The sequence below is a fragment of the Pteropus medius genome, unplaced genomic scaffold (assembly GCF_902729225.1).
Source record: "Pteropus medius unplaced genomic scaffold, Ma_sr-lr_union100, whole genome shotgun sequence".
NCBI lineage: Eukaryota > Metazoa > Chordata > Mammalia > Chiroptera > Pteropodidae > Pteropus > Pteropus medius.
In genome coordinates this window covers 24767692-24784096 of record NW_024351729.1, presented here as the reverse complement: position 1 = coordinate 24784096, position 16405 = coordinate 24767692, and the positions used below count along the sequence as shown (strand labels likewise).

At 38.5% G+C, this 16405-nt stretch overlaps 1 protein-coding gene and 1 long non-coding RNA gene across 9 annotated transcripts in view; one reads left to right on the top strand and one right to left on the bottom strand.

The window, feature by feature from the left end:
* EPHA4 (EPH receptor A4) overlaps positions 1-16405 on the top strand; it is a 140226-nt gene that overhangs the window by 28983 nt on the left and 94838 nt on the right. The gene's annotated exons all lie outside the window — the stretch shown is intronic.
* LOC120587704 (uncharacterized) lies at positions 5074-7134 on the bottom strand. 2 transcript variants are annotated; one of them, XR_005649069.1, is made up of 2 exons: positions 6793-7134; positions 5074-5416 (listed from the first exon to the last, which is right to left on the bottom strand). It is a non-coding gene; the product is annotated as an uncharacterized LOC120587704 (long non-coding RNA). The 2 variants fall into 2 exon arrangements; XR_005649070.1 differs by lacking the exon at positions 6793-7134 and adding an exon at positions 5558-5747.

The window sequence follows — 16405 nt, the reverse complement described above, 5'->3', positions numbered from 1 at the left end:
ATTTGCCAGCATAAACTCATGGGTTTAGTCAAGTGCCAAGAAAAGAAGTTAATCATCTGAATTATGTGGATTCTGGCAAATCACTCTTTCTTTTTGGGAAAAAAGAAAAAAGAGCTTTGAGTCTTTATCTCCATTTCAGTAAAACCAACTGATTATAATAGTAAGAATGAAACTCTGCTAATTAATCTAATAGCTCTAGGCTGCTAATCAGTCTAGAAAAGTGACATTACCCAGAATATACTAGTTATCCTTATTGCATGTCATTGATACATAATTCAATTGATTTTCACACTTCTTACATTCCAAAATGAAATACAGCTTTTGTCATGTCACTAGATTGGAATTCTTTGACAATATATTAACATGCCAAAAATAATATTACATACAAGAATAATGTTGAAATAAATTACAGGTAGGGCTGTATCCCTAAGGAGATTTTCATCTGTGTCTTAGACTAGAAGACTTATCACCCTACTCACATGTCTATTTCAGTCCAGCATGTTTTAGTCTCTCAGTTCAATTCAATAAATTACTCATTTTGTGCTCGCTACATGACCAGCATAAATAAGCCTACATTCCGTTGTACAAAAGTCTGTATAACTCTGAAGTACAATGATTTTTTTCAAAGGACAAATACAGAGACTTTCATGCAAATGGCCCTTAGAAAGTGGTCACCTTGATGTTTTTACAGGATTACTCCAATGTAGGAACTTTTTGGAACTGGCTTCTTCCAAATGTATAATATGTTCTTTTCAAATGTACTTAGTTTTGGACAAATTTGTCCCATAAGGTGGATTTAATTTTTGGAAGTCAAATAATTCGTAGACAAGGTTGTTGATAAATGAGATCAATCATGCTTTGAAATTTTGTTTTTAGTCCAGAACAACAAGTGATCACAAAATAACAAACTCTTTTCATAAGTAACTTTTAACTTGCTTTGAATGCAGCTTCAAAAGAAGTATTTGGATGGTGACATTCGTGGAACAAGGACGTGATAGGTCTCCAGCATTCTTAGATTTAGCTGTCAACCTCAATGCAACCCCCACGAAGGCAAGCCTACTTTGTTCCCTGCTGAATCCTCAGACCCTCTAACTGAGCCTGATACTTCATTGCTATTGAAATGAATGAAGGAGTGAAAGAATGAATGCATGACTGCACAAATGAATGGTCACAGCAGTTCACAAATGAAAAAGGCCTGTGGCATATAGTGGTTTATCTTTTTTTTTCTCTCTGTCTTTATCCTGGCATTCATTTAAATCATTCGTGTTGTGGTTGCTGTGCACTTATCTGGTGAGACTTTGGCTCTTTGCTAAGCCCTTACAGTATTTCATTGTAGCACCTCAAAAACTTGGTAAACTAGTGATTATCATTATCTCTTCTCATTGATGAGGAAACTAAAGCGCAGGGAAGTGAAGCAACTTGCCCAGAGTTACTCAGCTAGCAGATGAGGAGTCTAGATTCAGCCCCAGAGGTCTGATACTCATAACCAAGATTCTGCCCTTCTTCTCAGTACCTCAGTGTTTTTCTTATTTGATACATATTCTCACATTTTGTTTTCAACCATACTAAGCTTGGGATATTATAACCCCTTTTCAGAGATAAGGGGATTGGCCAAATTGCATTCTATAGATGGATTTTCTGATTTAACAATTAATGGAGATTTGGGGAAATATCTTTTAAGAATGTCAAAAGTTTACTGCAGAACCTCCCAAGGCAAGTAATCTTTCGGTGAAAGAGTAAGTACTAGTACATTTATTAAAAAATAATTTATCATCTAAAGCCTAAGCTTCCCAAAGGCCTACAGTCTTCCTGAGAAATACTTTAGGGTGGGAACATTGAGCTTCTAACCTCTGTTCTGAAAATACCCAGTTATCTGACTGTGGACAAGTTCCCTAGCTTTCTCCCATCAATTTTCTCATCTAGAAAATAATTAGCTGGACTAGGTCATCTCCAGGATACCTCTTAGCTCTTAAGTGTTAAAATGTATGATAGGATTATAAGCGCCATTTCCCTTTACATCAGGAAAAAAAGAAAAAGTCGATATTGACTGGAGTTATCTGGAAAGGTTTCCAAGGAGAGGAAGAACTAGATAAGAAGTAAATAAATAAAGGTGGTAGAATAGGAATGAACACATCCTCTGAGCCAAGAATGGTAAGTTAGTTCCCTTGCCATGGGGCTGAGACTGGATTTTGGATAGACTTTAAAGGGCAGAAGATGAGTTTGGTTTCTCCCTCTTGGCTCATTCATCAGATAGTCATCAATTACTTGCTACCCCTGGCCATTGAGAGCCCTTGATCTTGGAAAATTCTAGATGTTCATTCAACTAAAGGGATTGTGTCATCGACTGAAGATTTGTAATGTTTACCCACATCTTTGTTCTACCATTTTAGGCATGCAGGAGAAAGATAAGGAACACTTCAGAGAAAAGTTGACCTGAAGGTTATATTTAAAAGATGATTGGATTGATTTAAGCAAAGGAGAAAACAACAAATCAGTTATTTGAAAAGCAAAAAAAGAAAGTGCTTTTGATTTCCCACGATTGATGGTTTATTACCTTGTAGATGGGTAATTTAGGATAGTAAATAAATGATGAAGGTATTTATTTAGATTTGGAATTTAGAACTGTTCTGCAAGGTCAACGCATGGTTGTTTGTTTTTTATTTATTTGTTTGTTTGTTTGTTTTGGTTCATTTTTTTTAAGTGTAAGAATGGCTTAATGTACGTCAATGGAAGGGGATTGCTTTTTGGGCTTTTATCTCTAATGATGAATCCCAGTGGTTCCAAAGATGAATTTTGTATATTAGAATCATTTGGGCCGCTTGGTACAAATACACATTTTTAAGGTCACATCCCAAGAGTTTTGAAGTTTGAGTTTGTAATCTAAATTTTTAACAAGGCTCCAGATGATTCTGGTTAATTTAGGCACTGGCGAACTTGTCGGCTGCTCATACCACGAAGACTGACTCTGGGTGACACAGAACTAACAGTGATTTGCTAGTCCTTTTGTGCTGCTTATTTCTTGTTCACCTGCTAAGAATAGAAGGCCCTGTGGATCTCAGAAAGTGAGTTGCTTATACCCATCTGGGCCAATGGCGTCAATCCCAGTGGATTTAGCCAGTATCACATTTTTTAGTTGGATTCTGTGAATAATATTATTTCTCGTAAAAAAAAAAAAAAAAAAATTATGTAGATACTCAAGTGAAGAGCAGTTCTGTCCACTGAAGAGGTGTGAGTTATTTATCTCTTTTCTACAGAAACCATTTCTTGGGGGGGAAAAGTAGTTGGAAGTAAACTGCACAGAAGTGAAAGACTGATCAGTTTGGTTACAGAGAGAAAATTATCAGCCACATGTGGCATCCTTAGTAGAACAAAGTAGGACCAATCGCATAGTTATCACAAAGTTATTGCGATTTTTATACAGAGCCAGCAAATTGATTTTGGATTCCAGGGGTAATCACATCCTGGAAGTTGTTCTCTTCCTTTTAAACAGTAGGGAAATTCACGTGACCTGGGAAGAAGACCATTTCAGGCTATCGGGCATCTGTAGTACAAGATGGAGTTTTTCCTGGTGTGGGCAGGGGATGGAGAGAGCCTTCCCAGGTGCCAATGTTAGAAGTTGGAGCACTTGCAGATGAAGAGTCTCAGAATTTTCTGAAGTTAGCATAGCACTTTGGTTAAAAAAGAAAACTTGTTTAGCAAGGCTGGATGTGGATTAGCCAAGAAGACTAACAAAAAGAAAAATACCAGAGCTGGGACCTGGGCAGAGATGTTTTCCAGAACCACCTGTGGGTAACTGGAACACAAACGATGTGTTTACTAATTAGAGGTCTGTTTTCGCACAAATTCATTCTTTAGTAAATGAGATGTAGTTCAGTCTCCTTGTCCGCCATTCTCAAATCACATCATTTGAAAGGATCCCTGCTGATATCCTTTAAGACATGCAGTTGGGTTGACATTTGCAGTGCGTATTAGGCAGCCTAAATAATCACCAGGGGAGAAGAGTGGATGCCCTAACCAAGGCCCTTCTTAGATGTAGATTTTATTTACTTAGGTATGAAACTTGTGGTGTCCCAGAGATGTGGGAACAGGTGGTCTCCCAAGGGGCTTTTGCTCTCCCACTCCTCTGCTGTGGCTCTGCTGGCTCTCTCACAGGATGGCCCCCTAGTTGACGGAGTTGGAAGTTGGAGTAAAATAGCCCTGTAGAAAAGGCTGTTCTGATTTTCACAGGAGAGAGATGATCTCTCCAATCTTTACAACCGCAGTCTTACTTCACAGGCGTATTTTGACAAAAAAAAGTAAACATCGAGATGTCTGAAGTCATACTGATTTCTTTGGAAGAGGCACAATCCCAGGCACTATGGCTGTTACATAATTTTCGAAACTCCATAAACTGGAATTTGTTCTTGTACTATCTGTGTGTCAGAAGCTGTGTTGACTTGAGTCACAGATGGGTAAAGACCACAGGTTCAGCATTTTTCCTTCAGGGACATACCTTTGAGTTTATACTTTGAACACACTGGCTTTCCTCCTCGCTCAGAGTCATCTACTTCCTTAGTCAAGATCACTTCTGTACCCTTTATGGACACACGTGGCTGCAGGGGAAGTGAGTTGTCACTACCACGGCCTCCACGTCCACATTCAAACACTAGCAAAGGGCCGCAAATAAAACCACAGAAACCAAGTCAAAAGAAAATAGACCAGGCTTATGATTTGTTGTATAATATTTTGAGAAAAAAAAAAAGAAAATGCCAGTGTTTGCAGACGTGGAGCTGCCAAATGGCAGGATAACTAGTGGGTTTGTTATAACGCATGTGCGTTGTCAGATGTAACTTCCTCATAGTTTACATGCCAAGGCTATTGGTGAGGCTCACGTGAAATATAATAAGCAACTTGGACATGACTGCTTTCACTTTTACTCTGGTCTCCTGGAAGCTCACAAAATAACTCAGAAATACTGGTTCCTTGAGCAGAAACTGGATGTCAATAAACTGCCCTCAGAATGATAAGTCATGTGCCTACTTAGCAAATTACAGTGTCCAACAATCAGAACTAGATCGTTAAAATCTCAACTGATTAGTTTTTATCATCTTTTAATAGGATACATTTAAATCTCTCTGTGACAGTTGATCCCATGTTTGAAATTTTCTTTGCAAACTCCCCAATGTGTTTGGTTTGTCTTAGTAGGTTCCTCTTTGAAAGAGCACTGGTCACTCCCTCGATAAAGGAAAAGGGTCAATAAAACAGCCAGAGGTCCTTGCTCCCGTTGCGTTGTCATTGGGAAATTCAGCACATGGCATCGCCTCATTAATCCCTCCTTTCATCCAGCAAACATTTGTCTTCCAAGTCTCTGTTCACTGAGAGGAAAATGAAGCTGTGGACTTCACGCAAATACGAAATTCGGTTTGGGTTTGAGTAGCTGTAATATAGAAAATAAAAATAAAATACACACCTAGATAAAATATTTTCACCTGTATCTAGATACATAGGAATTGTTTGGATCAGATATTATAGGTATGATACAGACAGATAGATATAAACGTTATGCTATTTATGTTACTTTTTGTTCTTGTACATCAGTGAAGAAAAAGAACATCATCCAGAATCAGCCCTGAGTTGGAAGGCAACTGTGCCTATTTGTACAGGAAGTAGATTTGCATATTTTTTCTTTCTTTCTTTCTTTCTTTTTTTTTACATGTCCATTTACAACTACTATGAATTCATGCCTGAGGACTGCCAGGAATTTTGTAAAAATTATACAGTGCCAAAAGTCCTTCGAAAGAGGATTTTGAGTCCCAGGTATACTAGCTTTTTAAGCTCAAAAAGTGCACGTGGCTTTTGCAAGCAGAAACAGGTCTAATGCTTTGAAGAATGTAAGAAATGATCAGCATTTCAGAGGCATTGAAGTGGTTAATCTATTAATCTATACTAGAGCAATGAGTTCCTAGTATAAACATTTTCTAACTAGCTTTTGGTGTTCTCAGCTTATCTCAGAGAGAAAGTTCACTATTACCATTCTAATTTTGCAGTTTCAATACTAAGCACGGTTGATTAGAAGCCCTTGCTGGCCTTTCATTTCCTGAGTGCCTTGAGAACATATTTATTTTGCTTCAGTTGAAGCATTTGTACTCTAACTGATTCTTTTTTAAAAATAATTTTTTCTATTGAGCTACAATTGACAAAACGTTTTATTAGTTTCAGGGGTAATAATTTGATATTTGTTTATATCACAAAAAGATCACCACCATCATAAGTCCAATTAACATCCAATTCTTTTCTTAATTTGATTGTAGCTGGGTCTATGAGGCTGGTCCTGCCTCTAAATTAGCCTTTAACTTAATTCTCAGGCCTTTGAAGTGTCAGTTCTGTCGTTCAGCCACTTATACAGGTGGTGTTCGAAGGACTTGAAGGGTACTTAGGGTGGGAGGGTGCTCAACGGACATTTACCACAGCACGAGGGACTGGTGGAAACTGGGCTGAGTATGGGATGTGCTCCTTTTTGAACAACAGAAATAATTGTCTTCCTGCAGACTGCGATGTCCAGCTATAATTCTTCCCTTCCTGGCTATGGATACACCCAGTGGAGCTGGAGAACAGAATTCCCTCTGTTCCCCATAAGGATTCCTAGCCTAGCAGCTTTTCCTGGTGGTCCCTCTGCTCCTGAGAGGGATGCCCAGGCTTCCCTGCCCCTCCCCCCACCTCTGGAACCCCCGCAGAGTTTTGCTATGTGGCAGAGCCACCTCTAGTCCCACGCTGGGCACAGGTATTCGCCTACCTCTAAGTTCATCAGCCCACCTGCTGCTCTTGTTCCTTTTTAGAATTCGCTTCCCACTGTGCTCAAATATGTTCATGTTAGAGAATGTTAACTGCCGTCTCCTCTAGAACACATAATGCTGAACGTGAAGGAGGTTGAAAGCAATTGTGATCACATACTTTCTCTTCCTGTTCTGATGCCTGAGTCAGTCTCCTCGCCTTAAGGTTTACACAGGTCCCTAATAACAAATAACAGCTGATGGCGACTTGCTGAGACACGTTCAATAAAGGAATGAACTTCCGTATTAAAAGATTGGGGCTTTGTGCCAGTTTTTCTCTTTTCTTTTCATTTTTTTCTTTTCTTTTTTTTCCTTTTCTTTTTCTTTTTTTCTCTTTTTTTTTTTTTTTTGAGAGAGAATAAAAAAGCAGGGAGAGAGAGAGAACCTAGTGCTAATAACCAGTTTGTGCAACAGTGTTCTGTTTTTCAAACCTAATGAGGTCCAATCCCCACATGTATTTTGATTTATTACCTGCTCCTACTGGCCTGTTTGCTTTGGATGTTTATTATTTTGATATTCAGTTAGCATAACACTTGAAATCATTTCACTTTCTGAATCTGTATTCTCCCTTTTCATGAGTGTTTTTGAGGTAGGTTGGAAACACTCACATTAAAACACCTTTTCTGTGTCCAGTATTCTGTCTTCACATTGAGGAAAATATACTGGTGGGTTTGCCCCAAAGAAGGAACAAAAAGGTTGTTTGATTTGGGTCTAAAGGCTCCATGGGTTGCGCCTAGAAATCTTTACAGCTGATGACCTGACTTTCCTCTACAACAGTTAGTGACGCTGCAGGTTAGTAACTTTTTTTTTAAAGTTAGAGGCTATGCCCTTTCGTACCATCTCTAATTTTGCTTTTAAATCTGGGTTTAAAGACAATGTGTGATGACCTCCGAGATGATTTTTGAGTCAGAGATTTGAAACAGGGAGATTTCAAAACAGGCCAAAATAATTAGCTCTGCCTGCCAAATAAATCAACTCCCTCTCTGCCCAGATCCAAACAATCTTTAAAACTTGTTTTAGAAGATAGGCGTTCTCTGTTAGCACAAGTCAGAGTGTTTGGATGTGGAAAGACTTGGCAGCCCTTAGGAAGGGGTGGCTGTTTCCCAGAAGAGCGGGGCCATCCACTCCGTTTTTGCTCCTTGCTCTGAGAATGTTGGGGCCCTCTGCGACCCATGTTATCTACAGCACCTCCCCCAGGACTGGGCAAAGCAAGTAAGTCCCCAGTGGCTCCTGTCCTCTTTTTTCCTTCCTTCAAAAGACTCAACTTTTCAATGTTTTTGTTGCTTAACATTTTAAAAATCATTTTCCCCCCATGTCGAACAGTGCAATGTATAGTAATTCTAGAAAATCTAGAAAGTGTAGAGTATTGCAGTGAAGAAAATTACCATAATCCTATCACTCGTTGTATATATTCTTGAGATTTTTTTTCATTTTCTCTGTCTCTCTCTTCTCTTTTTCGCTCTTTTTGGCCATGCGTATAGATTTTTTTAAACGTATGTGAGAGTAAAGATGCTAATTTGATTGTTCATCTGTTTGTATCACAGGGGCATATCCAACAGAGGCATGTGTTTTGTTGCGTGAGCATCTGAAAACTATTTTAAATTCTGGGAGGTAGCAGATTTGGTGATGGCACAGAAGAGCATCGAACCAGAAGGCTAGGATGGAGAAGGAAGGATGTGGGATGGTCCTTTGAGGGACCGAAATGGGTGGAATGGGAGCAGCACTGGATTTAGAATCAGAAGATCAGGTTCCTGCTCTGCTAGCAGCTGACCTCCCAGATCAGTTTCCTAATCTGGGAAATGGGAGAACCACTTTTCTGGGTTGTATTGATGATTCAGTTCACGAAGTGAGGTGCTATTTATGCAAATGATTTGCAAACAAGCACTGCAAGAGTCAGATAATATTATTATAATGAGAAAGATACTCAGACTTGGCCATGATGATTCAAAGGAAGTAAGGATAAAGTGAACAAGGGTAGCCCGGCATCTCAGGTGGGTGAGCAGGTAAAATGTTTAATTGACTGTTTGATTTTGTTGTTATTAGCGCACCTAGCGGTGGATGTGTACTTTCTGTAGAGGTATCTAACCTGGAATTAGGATTATTTTGTTTGCTATTTTGTGTTGGTCACTCTTGTCTGTGTATTTTTATCTCGATCAGTACATTCTCCCGTAAAGCTAATATGTTTGCTCTCTCACCTAAGAGACTGTCATCAGACTTCTGCTAGGGATTACAGGCCTCCGTATCGAGCATCTCGCTGCATTTACACAAGAGTGAACAGGACAGGAGTAGCTCTGTGTTTTAAACAACAGATAAGGTGTTGTTGTGTGTGTGGAGGGGGAGGGGAAATAGGAAGTAGTTGGGTGGGGATGGGATCTGGGAAAGATGTAGAAACACCTTTGATATGTGAAAGAATTCCTTTGTCTCTGCTCTTGAGCCTCGAATTGGGGGAACATTAAAAGAAAGGATTCACACAGTGAGCTCTGGAGTCCCCATTGCCTCAGTCTGAACCCTGCGCCATCAATTACTTAGCTGTGTCACAGGCAAGTTTCCTCGTCTTTCTGTGCTTCAATTTCTTCTCTAAAACAGTAATAATAATAGTACCTACGGCAGAAAGCTGTTGCGGGAGAAATATAAGCCACTGAAATCTTCAGGACTGATCCAGGTCATCTTCGTGTTGAGTTCTTACGAGGGAACGGAGAGGGTGGTCCTGAGAAAATGTGCACTTCCAGCCTCTATGGCTTTGGGCACACCTGGGTGGTGAGCAGGCCCACCTGGCCCCCCCTTGTTGGGGTGGGGGGCCACCGTACCCAGCTATAAGTGTCTAAGTGGGAGTGAGAGTGGAGTGTCAGGTCACACGATGACCCCCTCGGTCTTCTGGGGCTGAGTCATTGTCCTAAATCTGGAGATTTGAAGGTCTGTCCAAGCCTTCATTTGAGGAATATGTCTGTTCGCTTTATCCACTTCTTCCTAGGGTCATAGTTTAGTGTTTCTCCTTTTCCGTCCCCTTCCTCTTCATGCTTTCCTGTGAGAGACTGGGCGGGTGGACACGTGCACACGGACGTTAGTCAGAAAAACTTGTCACTGAAGAGTACAACATATTTATTAATAAGAATCTTCTGAAGATGAGGATGTTAAATTAATCTGATTGCCACACCATTCTAGTTAATTCTCTAATGCTTTTCTAAGACAAAGACAAATTAGTAGATTTCTCATTTTAACCACGATTATGTGTTTCTGTGTATTTGTATGTTTGTGTGTTTTTGTATGTGTGTGTGTGTGTGTGTGTGTGAATTTTTCTTTACCCTAGACCATATTCTTCCCTGAGCACACAGGGGAAAGACAGAAGCTTTTGAGGCCTGTATGAATTATGTCCGTGCTTCTAGAATTATACTGGTTTAAATGGTGACCCTGAAACTTATTACCCATGTATTCTCAAGTGGTCGCTTAACCTCACCTCAGTTTCCTTGGTTTGAAAGAGAGATAATGTGTTTCCCTATTCATAAGTTCATTTTAAGTATTTAGTAAGATTATGTATATAAAGTGGGGAACCATAATCATTTAATAAATGTTAACTGTAATTGTTTTTAGAGTGTGATAAACCTCAATTTGACTCTTACTTTTCCTATTTAACTAGTTGCAACATTTGCTGAACCTCTGTTTTGTTGTGTAGAAAATAAAGTGTGGAAATCAGCATCTAACTCAGAGTTTTAAAGAGGATTGTGCACTATATATAGCATTATGGGGACACAGCCGTAAAAGTCCTCAGTGACATGGATGGACCCAGAAGGCATTATGCCACGTGAAATAAGTCAGACGGAGAAGACAAATGCCATATGATCTCACTTATACATGAAATCTAAAAAACAAAATAAATGAGCAAAACAATTAAATTCATAGATATAAAGAATAAATTGGCGGTCATCAGATGAGAAGGGGGTTAGAGAGATGAGAGAAAAGGGTGAAAGGGATTAAGAAATATAAATTGCCAGTTACAAAAATAATCACAGAGATGTAAAGTACAGCATAAGAAATATAGTCAGTACTATTTTCTGGAGTCAGAGACTTGTCATGGTACTCACTTTGTAAGATCTAGAAACTTCTAATCACTGTGTTGAACTCCTGAAACTAATACAATATTGCTTGTCATCTGTAATTGGAAAATAAGTAAATTAAAAAAAAAAAATCTCCCAAATAAAATAAAATAAAATAAAATAAAATAACATAAAATAAAATAAAAACACTTTAGATGGCAAAAAGATAAATAAAAAAATAAAAGTACTCAATGGGTTTTTTCCTTCCTTGTCCGCTCCTAGCCTCTTTTCCTGGCAACACTTTTTTTTCCCCCAGGGAATCTCAGTATCAGGAAGAAACTCTTATATAAAGAGGATATGGGCTCCAACTTTATGTTTCCTGTCAAAGACCTTGGGGCAGCCTAATAGCAGTATATGAGTGCCGTGCCCAGGACTTGTGGGCGGTTTCTCATTATTCCTCACATCGTGTTGTTTCTATTTCACTGAGGAAGCCATAGCTGAGAGTTAAGTGTCTCATCCCACTGGGAAGTGGCAGCCCCATCATTCAAGTCTATCCAACATCCGGTCATGTGCCTAACCACTGGGCTGTTCTGCCTCCACTGATGAAACACGGGAAAGTCGTGACCTTGAGCATCCCCACTGTTGGAACTAACGAAGCTAAATAAAGGACACGTCCCTTTCTCACTTCCTTTATTTGGTTTCACCAGAAGATCATTTAGGGAGCATACGATCACTTGTCTTCTTCCACAGCTCTAATATCCAGACCACAAGTCAGAAAATTAACCTTTTAACTTAATATATATGTTGTACATTGAGTCTCGTACTAGTTTTCATCCATCCAAATGGTAAGTTTCACGCAGCATGACGGATGTCCTCTCCGCGTACACATTGCAGGGGATGGATGGCTTAAAGCTGCTGTGCCCTGAGGCCATTGTGAATGCCACGTTACTTGACAGATTGGTCTGGCCCACATCATCAATTTTTATCACATTCTTTTATGAAATAGAAATTTCTATTATGGACATGTAATTTGGTGAGAGTATTGAAAATAGTAAGCTCTATCCGAAGGCTATAAAACTATATACTTGTAGACTTATGAAATTGGCTCCTTTTTTTCCCCTACCCCTAGCATTTATCCCAGTAAGTGAGACAATGGATAGGACACTTTGGGGAACTGAAAAGATTATAAAAATATGATTATTATTTGGAAAACAATTTTATGTCTTTAAATCAAGGAAATGCATACTGAGCATCAATATGAGTGTTTATTTGAACTCATTGGCCATAGCCACTAAAATGTGATCAATTCAAATCTAGGTTGTAGATGCTAATAAAGATCAATTTTGTGGCAACTGATCCAGGCTGTGCCTAATAATCTGAATTGACACTTGAAATGTTGGAAATATTGAGAAGTCTAAGTACAAATTTCTTTTATGTTGTATTTTCCCAGCTTAAGTAAAGCCATTAAGATACGTCTAAAATTTATGTAGATGATTAAGCATTTGGGAAACTCTGAAAGGTCACTTTGTAGAACTATACTTCCTTGTCCTTTCTAGTTTGCCTTTTTATCTGACGTAGGCTTCACTAGAAAATGGCAATTGTACTTCCCAAGTACCATTCATCCTCATGTAAAACTGGCGATAGGGCTAACTTGTTGTCATAACGACTTACAGATCTAGCAGGATTTAACATGAAATAACAATCGCCCTGCATTCTCATTCTCATTCTCATTCTTATCCTTCTTTTAACAAAAGACCTGAAAAGATAGAAAAACACCAGAGGAATAATACAACACATGTTACTTAACACTTGCCTTATTGATCGTATATGGGTGATTATGCTTTTTTCAAGTTTCTTCTTTCTTTCGTCTAGAAGCCTGGCATTAAAGTGCACTCAGGCTGAACCTCACGGCTTTAATACTTACTGTTGTGGAGTACCGATGCTAAGGGTTAGCATCTGACGTCCAGTTCATCACTTAATAAACATTTCTTTGCCCTCTGCAAGTCAAACATTGCTTGGGTGCTTCGATTTTTCAATTAAAATATATCTTCTTATCCACCTCACCTTCAACACACTTCTAACCACCTGACATTTTATATATATTTGGTTTTTTTTTGTTTGTTTGTTTCTCTTTGCTCCTCTCTCTCTTCTACATTATTTTAATGAAAGGAGTTTTGACTTATCCCTAACATCTAGAACACTGACTGACACATACTAGGTGCTCGAAAAATATTTATTTAATAAATTAGTCAATTAATAATAGCCCCAAATTCTTAGAATTGTTGGGGGATCAATTAAAGTAATAAAAGTGCACATAGAGAGCCCTAATAACTACTCGTTATTCTTATTACCCAAGCTATCGGCTAGTGTTTCCATAAACGTGGAAGGCATACTGGCAATAGATACTTGGGTTCTCAAATTCTAGGTGGTGATAATTAAAATCGTAATAATTAAAATTTAATTTTTATTATCATCTTCAATTTATGTCAAGGGGTATTGGCTTCTGGGTTAAGATATTAAGAACATGATTGAACTCTCAGAAGGTAAAACAAACGAAAATGGAACACAAGTCAATGAAGTATGAGAGACTCTGCTAGAGCCATGTTCTGGAGTGGGTGTTTATTGGGTATGTTTATTGAGTTTAAATCCCTGTAATAATGACCTTTTTTGTAACAGCAATCTTTTATCTATATAACATCTAGATTGATCATTGCACAGATGTTATTAGCTAATTTGTTGATTCATTGTGATTTATCAATTGGACCAAACCTATATTTAGCTTCCACCTACATCACTCCTCTGGTAATGAAAGGCTACAGATGTCTTTGACATTGACTATCTAAGTGTCTTCCTGAGTTTCATCCTCCTTGATTCCACCCTTGACTAAAATTCTCATTTCCTTTGGCTTTCTTCTTGCACTTTCCTGGTTCTTCCATGATGAATATAGCTTTTGATCTGTGGCATTGGTCACTGAAATTCTCAGGTGCCTTACCTGCACAGCGGACATAACTGGAAGTGCTCATACCAAGAGCAAATGGTGAAGGTTAAATGAGATCACCTATTTAAAGTATCTGGCCATGCCCCTGGTGCTGGTCATTAAATGCCAGTTGCCTTTTTACTCTGTTTTTTTTGTTTGTTTGTTTGTTTGTTTTTATTCGTCCTGTTTAATTTCTTTTTCTCCAACTGTCTTTGAAATATGGTTTCCAAGATTTTTTCCTGAATTTTTCCTGAATCTATAGCTCATCCACTCCTGTAACTCTTCCAGACATTTTCCAAACCTCTATCTCTGCTTGTGCAGCCTCCAGACTCATATTTCCAATTGCTTCCTGAACATCTCAATTCAGATACCTTGGATTCAATGATAGTCTAACTGACCTCATGTGCTTCCTTCCCAAACTGACCCTTCTTCCTCTAGTTCCCATTTTGGTTATAGTACTTCTACTCTCTCAGGCGTTTGGTCTGGAAACCTTAAGTCCAGTTTCAACTACCCTGAAACATTTAATCAGAACTGTTGGTTTGGTCTTAGAGCTTTCTTCCTTTTCTCATTGAAGAGAAAGTTTAGAAGTGAAGTGAGCTGTTTGAAGTCAGACCAAGCAATAGCTACTTGATTGACATTCACAAAAGTAGGTCACAGAATGTGAGGGGTTGAAAATAGGATGGGAATTATTGCAGGATGTCCCTAGGTTAACACCATATGGACCAGGCCAAACTTTGCTGTGTATGGAATAACTAGTCTTTTAAAATCTCTATTTTTCAAGTATATGCATATACTACTATGGTTAAAAAAAGCGAATATAGTTTAAAGAGTTCCTAAATGTGTAGTAGCCTTTTATCATTATATAATTTGCTAAGTAATGCATACTAAAAGTACAGCTGTCAAGAGGGGTTTCATCAAAATGTTATTTTGCTGTATTATGAAATATGGATTTCAAGGACAATTGACTTTCATTTGTTCAGAGTCACCAATGCATAGGGAAAAAAATCAGAGATTACAATTGAGCTTTCAAAAATAAGATTTTTATGGAGAGAAGTTGAAACTGAAAGTCTCGAAACACTTGTCTAGTAAGTATAGAACTCCTTCCTAAAGCCATATGTATTATATTCAAGATAAGATAATGAGGGTGTGTGTGTGTGTAGAATAAGTCTTGTCCTCTGGGTTTACCAGTTGCTTGCTGGATAACAAGGAAAATAAATATATGTGTAAATAAGCATAAAGGTAGAAGTGCTCTTACTTTTGAGAAGAACTCAAAAGTAAATTTGAGTTCTGATTTCCAAGTGTAGAAATGCTTGATAGAAAATTGGTGATGGCTGATTTGAGGCTCTGAGGAGAGGTTAAGATTTTATTATTCCAAAGTGATTGAGAAGGTGTGAATGATCCAAGTGAAAACAAATGGTACACAATCTGGTTTGATTGAAGTGTAGGATATTTGAGGGACAAACTGGGGCTGGATATGGGGCTGGATATTTTCTCTGCTCTTCTGTTTGAATTTTATGTTATACAAATGTGGGCCCTGGAAAGATTTTAAATATAGACATGACACGATCAGCACAAGTACCTTATTTTCTTTATTACACAGAAAGGGTACTTAAAAATTAACCTTAAATCTAGACAAAGGCCAGTAAAGGAAATTGGAGTAGAAATTACAGAGGAAGAAAAAAATATCTTGGTCCGAGAGATAGCAAGGGCATGGCTGGAATTCTGCGTTGTGTTGGAGGTAACCTGATTTTGTTTACTTGGGCTGATATTAGAATATGTTTGCCTTGCGTTTGCAAGGTTAATTTGGTTGTTCTACCTCTCTCTATGCACAGGTCTTTAATGTTCTTTTATTCTTAAACCCAGAAAGGCTCCTTCCGAAGGGTTAGTTAGAGGTAAAATTAAATTTGAGTGGCAATGCCAGCAGCGTTAGCACCATCCGGCCCCGGAATCTCCTAGGTGAGATGTCTTTATAGCTAGAACAGAAGAAATAAGTTCTATTGGATTAACCAGAAGAGCTGAAGAAAGGGAACTGAGCTTTCTTGATGTCAGTTGTCCTTTATCTTTTTCACCTCTCTTTTCCTTGAGATTCCTGCTTTGAATCACCATCTGTTTCCTGCCTCGCAGTGCCTTGGGGTTAATGCCAGCTCTGTTGTATGTGACTCAAGGTTCAAACATCCCTTTTCAGAAACTGTGCATCATTTAAAGAACGATGAGGAAATCTGTTTCCTTTGTGGCCATAGGACCCTCGTCATCTTAGTATTCTCAAACCACGGGTCCTGCTTTGTTATATTTTGCCCCCTTTGATGCTTTTTAAATTTAAAACTATATTTAAAGCCACCCTAGCTGTTACACTGCACTGTTTTGTTTAAAACATGTGCCTGCTTTGTTAGTAAAAGAACCTTTGCCAAGGGAATTGTATGTGGGAGGGTGTGACTAACTTAGCAAAAGGACTTATCTCTTATCCTATCTGCCTTGAGATCTCAAGGCTGCCTTTGATAGGACCGATTTCTTTCCCCATCCGCCCTGCCCTCTCCAACCTTCACTGCTATATTTCCTCCCCAAATTATTTATATCTAAATATTTTAACT